We start from the raw sequence: 7,329 nt of genomic DNA on the forward strand, positions 1-7,329 counted from the left end.
CCCTGATGCGAAAATTAGTTGTAGTCGGGCCGCGGTATATGAAAGAAAACATCTACAATCTCCTGTGGAGCACGCTGTCTCTACGATGAATATGCAGCTTAATACCACGCAGGTGAACAGATCTTTAATATGTCAGGATTTACTCGTCCCATTCACTCAGTCCACAGTGTCAACTAATGCAGGAGGTATATGTGTCCGTGCTGCTTTGACCCAAATAAGCAGGCCCACAGAATAACAGCCAATGTATGTGTATGAGCTACTGTATGTGTATGAGCTACTACGGTGATAGGAAATCACTTGAAAAGACAATGTGATGATGATGATGATAATAATAATAATAATAATTGGGCAGCATGGTTGTGCAATGGGTAGCACTGTCGCCTCACAGCAAGAAAGTCCTGGGTTGGATTGTAGGCCTACAGTGAAATAATTAACGTATGACTGAAATTTGCAATATTCGAACTGCTAACCCAGGTAGCGTGTAAACTTAACAAGCTAACAAGCATAATATGGAGGGAGCCAGTTGGATAGCACATTGGATTTTTTAACAAATTGACAATGAAAAGCTAAGAGCTAAGCCTGCACATTAGCCTCCTCTTGAAAATACTCGACCTTACCTCTGCTGGAAGATCATTCCAAGGTTGCGGTGCTACATTTGAGGAAGTTTTTCCTCAGTTTTTTAAATTTATTTTTGAACAGAACAGTTTCCATTTTTCCCCATTCAGCTTTGGAAGAAGGATTCCTGTGATCCCTGATTTTGTTCAAAATATGCAAATCCAGAACTGCAACTGCTAAAGATGGACTGAGATTATTAGTATAAGAAAAACACACATACACACACACACACATGCACACCATCAAATTGTATTTGGACATGTTAAGGTATAATATTAATGAGCTATTTCCGATTCACACCCTGTTCACTTTTAATATCCTTCACCAGCTCTGGGCACTGTATGAACAAAAAAAAAAACCTGAAAAACAGTGAAATATGACTGCATTTCCCCACATCTCAGAAAAGCTGAGAAGTGCTCACCCCATAAATCAAACACCACGTTAGCACCTGATTAAACGGCACAGTAATGTTAAGAGACGCTTTCGCGGGTCTCGTTCAGGTCTGACATGTTCCGACATGGGAAGGCATTGGCAGCTTTATATTTTCAGTGAGCTAATAAGCGTGTGTGTGTGCGCGTGCGCGCGTGTGTGTGCGCAAGACTGGAATGTGAGAAAGTGTAGAGCTCTAACAAATGCTTCTCCCTCTCCACTTTTCACACCTCGACAACGGATAATCAATTTAACAGCTAAGGCAGAGGTAGCCTATTATTTATTTATGCACTGACTTCCCCACCTTGGTGGATCCTCATTAAATATAATTATTGAGAGATAATCCTGCTTCTCAGGATAGACTCCACATCAGGGCCTACACGATCCTACATCTAGGCATAGACTGCACGTCATGTTGTGTGCGTCTGCTTGGGTATATGTTGTCTGTGTTTCCCTGTTTGAGCGTATGTGTGTGTGTCTGTTTGGGTGTATGTTTTATATACATTTATAACCTGAATGTCTGAACTTTAACCTCATATTTTTTGTCCTAATTCCAATCTACTGTGATGGCATATTAAGCCAAAACAACAAAAAAAATTGTTCAACTGTCCCAATAGCTTTTCATTTCGCTGTACGTACTCTTTGAAAAAATATCTTTGAAAGACACAAACAGAGTTGAACATACACCTGCAAAGTTAAAATATCAGGGTGGGAACTAAGATCAAAGAGACAGTGTTAATCTACAAATGCTGCTGGTGTTTAAGGAGCCACTGACCTGTTTCATTTAAGTTCAGACAGAACTGTCATAACACAGTACTATGGAAGTTTGACTGAATCATATCCTTTCAAAATATTATTTCAATGAAAAACCTCTAACTGTAGTCAACACAGATTTTTGAGGGGGAAAAAACAAGAGTGTTGACAGATGTGGTAGACTGTCTTGGCAACTCTCTATAATACTATGTACACTCGGAATTTTTCAATATTTATTTACTCATTAAACAGTCCAACCAATTCTATTTTGCTGCTGGATACAAGCTGGAGCCAACTCTGCTATGACGAAATTTGCATATGTCTTTCAGCAGTTCCCTCAGACCATACCCTTTTAACCGTTCTCCTCCCTTTGATATAATTAAATCAAAGACAATATGCGCATGCATTTATTTTCCAATTCCCGAAAAAAAAGGCGCTGGACTGGCAGGGGCTTTTTTTTCAGCGAGGCGCGGTTCGGCTTCTCTCCCTCTCGGTCCGTCGGAGCGGAGGCAGGAATCAATAAGTCATCAGCCCCCGAGAAACACGCGAGAGAAAAAACAAACAGGCGATGATCTGCGGACACGCTACGGACCGGTCGCGCGCGGCAGCTGCTGCTGCACGCGCACGGAAATGAATGAAAACCCTGGCCACGAAGGCGAGCGAGCGCTGAACCGGGAGAACTCGCACGCCCGTGCGCTCCCTTTAAGGAATCGATCGCGGGGGCTCTCGATCGACGGACCCTCGCTTTAATTTCGACATCGATAATCAAGCGGCAGTGTTGTTCTGCTTTTGTCCTGCTCTGATGAGAGAGAGAGAGAGGCAGTTTAAAGTTTCGTGGCACAATCATGCTTCGGCCAGTAACTTCGTGATTAGTTAGCTCACTTGTGGTAATGATCCTGAAATATACCATGCAATGTGTAGGCCTGTGTTTATATAAATCACCAATAGAAATAAATACAAAGCCTGTAAAATGGAGACTTATATTTAGGTCTCATTTTTACATTAAAAAACCTTTGTATTAGACCAGATTAATTGTTATTATGAGGGTAAACGAATGGAGCGCATTGATTAATGAGTTAGGCCACACCCAATTTGAACAGACAGTGACACATACCTCGCCATACCTTTAAAAAAAAAAAATGATAAGCATTTTATTTATTAATATAAATAAGCTTTGGAACATACATTTTCTTTCATTCATTTTCAGTTAGATGTGCCCGGCAGCCATAAATCTGTGCATTGACACGATGTCATTAATTTACCCAGAGGCCAACAGTAATGGAGCATTCTGGACTGCTGCTCGGAATCTTTAACTCACCCTCGCGCGCTTTATTAATGGGCTCACGATCGAGGCGCTTTTTTTTTTTTTTCTTTTGCGTAATTATACTATTCGGAAGCTTTTACTGAGCCGGGCTTTCCGTTGATTACTGTCATTGTGACATTTGTTACTTTCTGACAAGCGTTTGAGCTCAGAAGTTTCCGCCATTTGAGGGCTTTTCCCCACGAGAGTTTTTTTTCTTTTTCTCATGTACCTGCTATTTGGGGGGGTTCAGGCCTGGTGTTTGAAAAGCTTATTTCCTTTACCCTCCTATTAACCATATATAATTCTTCAGCTTCCTCCAGGTATTAAACATGTATGAAATGTAGTAACAAGTAGTTTAGGCAAAAAAGAAAGAATTATCATCAAAAAATTGATTGCAGTACATCATTGTTGACAAATAAAGCATTTGCCAATTGCAAAAAAAAAAAAAAAATTCATATGTACCAAATACCAAAATCACATGTAACCTAATGACTTCTAGGGCAGATGTATACTTAGTATCATATCACATATGTAATTATTACTATTATTCTTTTCGTAATTTACAAATAGAGTATAATTCTCAATCCTGTCACCTGAAAGGCTGGTTACAGCAATCACAAAACCAAGCTCTTAAATCTAAATGTTTTCACAGCACCAAATACAAGCACACACTGGTGCTCAATACAATTCTAAGATTGTTTTACCAAAAGTATTTTTTCTATTGTAATTTCTGCATCTTTGTTGTTGCTTGAAATGCATTTGCCTTACTCTCTGGGTTTACGGAAAAAAAGAAAACCCATTTCACAACAAAGGAGAAATGCCGGCACTGGCCGTCTTGTCTGAGCGAATATGATAAACAGACCTTTCTATCTGTTATCAGATTTCATTCCTTTGATGGTTTCTTTGGGAAATATAATGCGGTTAACTTGAATGATGCACGTCTGGCGCTTGCTCCGAAAACACCCTTTCTGTGTTCTTCAAATGTTGTCGAGACAAGCTAATACTTTCAGGAGGCACAAGAGTAAATTGAGTTATCAAAAAAAAAAAGAAATAAAAAAGTCAAGCGCAAGAGGAAAAAAAACAAAAACAAACCCCAACCATCTAAAGTGAGGAGCCGATTATTAAAGCACACTTCTCTTTTCTGTCGTCCCTGGAGATTTCACAATTCTATCACTCTGCACTCTACTACTGGCTGGAACAAAACAATTAGCATGTGTATCTCATATTAATTAATTCTCACAGCAGCTATTCTTTCTTTTGACTTGATGAGCGGATGAATGTATACTGGTGTTTTTTTATTATTCTTTTGTTTTTTTTTTTCTTTGCCTGGTGTCTCGACACACGTGCTGTTTGATGATTCGCGGAGTCGGAGGGAACGGTAATTGCATTAACATTCACAAGCTGTCATTCAAATCACCCATCTGTGTTTTTGTTCAAAGAATCAACTACGCATAAAGATTAACGAGCGGAATAAGGTGTAAAAACTGAATAAGGTTGGGAAAAAAAATCAATTAAAAGTTGTTTTATGTTAGCCGGAGGGCTGCTTGAGGGTGGGGTGTGGGGTGTGGGGGGTGGGGGTGGGGGTGGGGTGTTATTTGGGTTGGGCGGGGGGTAGCAGTCTATTTCACATCGGTGGAATTATAAGTGATTTATTGCCAAATTCCTCGGCTGAGTCAGACATCTGTTCAGAAGATGGCGGTGATGAAACGGACCTGACAGCCTTTGCCCCACAGAGTCATTTCAGTTTGCTTGGTGGTTTTCGAGCAGAGTCATCTGCAGCCCTGGCTGAAACCATGGGAACCAGTCCGATGGTAGAGCCTGTGCACAGAGCACAGCGAAGCACCATTTATTTTAATAAATGGTCCACTGTGTGCACAAAATTGATTTCATGTGTAGAATGCACAACGAAATGTTGTGCACACAGTTATATACTGTATGTAGTTATATACTGTCACTATATGACCAAATGTATCTGGACACCTCTTGGTCTGGCGCTGCTTTTCTTGGCTTGGAATAGGCCCCTTAGTTCCAGTGAAGGAAAGCATTAATGCTACACCATACAACAACATTCTAGAGGATCCTGTCCAATGCTTTGGGGAAGGCACTTTCTTGTTTCAGCATAACAATGCCCCCGGGCACACAGTAGAAATGGTTTTGTCGTGAACGATGTGGAAGAACTTGACTGGCCTGCACAGAGGCCTGATCTCAACCCCATCCAACACCTTTGGGATCAATTGGAAAGCTAACTGCGAGACAGGCCTAATCTCCCAATCAGTGCACGACCTCACTAATGCTCTTCTGGCTGAATGGAAGCAAGTCCCTGCAGCAATGCTCCAACATCTAGTTTAATGCCTTCCCAGAAGAGTGGAGGCTGTTATAGCAGCAAAATGTGGCCCAGCTCCATATTAATGCCCATAATTTCAGATGAGATGTTGGATGTCAGGTGTACACATACTTTCAGCCATGTACTGTATTTTTTCATTAACAGCAACACTGTGCAGTAGACCCTTAATGTTAAGGTGACCACTCAATTGACTTACATCAATTACATATTTTTAATCAGTGATGTGAAAGAGCATACTGTATTGCAATACTGTATTGCAAAATTTGTTTCCAAGTGGATTCCATCTGCAAACTAAGCTATGTAATTACAACTGACAGCTCTAGGAGCTTTGAGTCTGGTTATAAAAGTCTAACATCTGAAATCGTTAACACAAACGCACCAAAGAATAAGCATCGGCCATTTCAATCTCCTAGTCTTTCCAATGCAAGCGTAATAATTTTCCGAGACATAAAGTGTCCTTATATAATAAAACTGTAAACGGAGGCATAAAAATATTGCTTATTGGATGGCTACAATCTGTGTATTGCAGTTCATTCAAATTAAAATAATGGACTTAGTGCTCTCACTATTTTATCGCTAAGGAGCAAGAAAGGAACCCAGTCAGATTTAACGATGAAATGTTGACTGAAGTCCAGGCCATGGACCATATGAGCTACAGCACTGGCCTAATTGTGATTTGTGGAAATATACTCAGATCCTCCCCCCAAGTCATTGTATTTTCTATTGTAATTTTTTCCTCTATATATTTAGGACCGGGGGGCGCGAGCGGTAATGGAGTTCGTTTTTCGTTTTTTTTTTTTTTTTTTTTCCCGTAAGGACTGCTGAGAAATGCTGATGGCGGCCCTTCTAAATCACGGAGAGAGTTTCGCCTCTCCGGTCCGCTGACGGCAAACGCAGACAAATCGCTGTCGATTAGCGGACGAGGCTGAGAGACTGATCGCGGCTTCGCCCAGAGGGATGCTCTTCCCCGAGTCCGAACCTCTCGGCCACCGGCCCATCCGTCTCGGAACCGAGCCAAGTTCCCGCCAAGGAGTGGCTGCAGTAAAAACGCGCTTTTATCCAGGAGACTGGAAAAGAGAGTGAGCAGGCAGGTAAAATGGTGAGGGGTAGTTTTTTTATTTATTTATTTATTTTTTAACATCCTTCATGAATACACAAATCTGGCCCTCGAATCCAGTCGCTTTTGAGACGCCACATGCAGAAACGCAGTCGCTAGACTTGGGCCTCACTTTCAGAAAATCAATTTTTATTGGTGACCCGCAAGCCTTCAGAGGATAATTAGCCATCGGAGCGGAGCTGCAAATGCACAATGTTCTTTGTTAATCTGCAGGAGGCCTAATTAAAAAATGGATAAACTATAATATTTTACACCTTACCTGGTTGCATTCTGCCAGGCCATGATAGTCAAATGTGGTTGTGATGGAGATAGCTTTTACCATTCTTTCAACAAGGAAACAATACTGTCAGCAGCCTGTCAAAAAGAAATGTGGCACAAGCCCAGAGTCGATTAATTTTTTGTTCTATAAATAAATTCAGATGTGTATCACACATGGTTTTAAATTGCAGCAATAAATTGTTTTGTGGAAGAAAAAAAAAGATTTGCATTGAACAGTGAGGAAAATGTTGATTGGATCCAAGCTCATAATCTCTGTAAATTATGAATTGATTTTGTGCATTGCTTGATTTGATAACAGTTTTGATTGTCTGTCGAAAAATATTAACTGAGCTATTTCAAAATGTCATTATGAGTACCTACGTTTGGATGCAATTAATTGAAATTGCAACCAATGCGAGTCAGTCTGTACAATTTAAGCCTAGCAGCAAGTCAGTGTAATATAATGAGGAACTGGCCTTGTAACCTAAAAAGTCACAGGTTCAATTCCTG

Source organism: Anguilla anguilla, chromosome 9, assembly GCF_013347855.1.
Source record: "Anguilla anguilla isolate fAngAng1 chromosome 9, fAngAng1.pri, whole genome shotgun sequence".
Classification (NCBI taxonomy): Eukaryota; Metazoa; Chordata; class Actinopteri; order Anguilliformes; family Anguillidae; genus Anguilla; species Anguilla anguilla.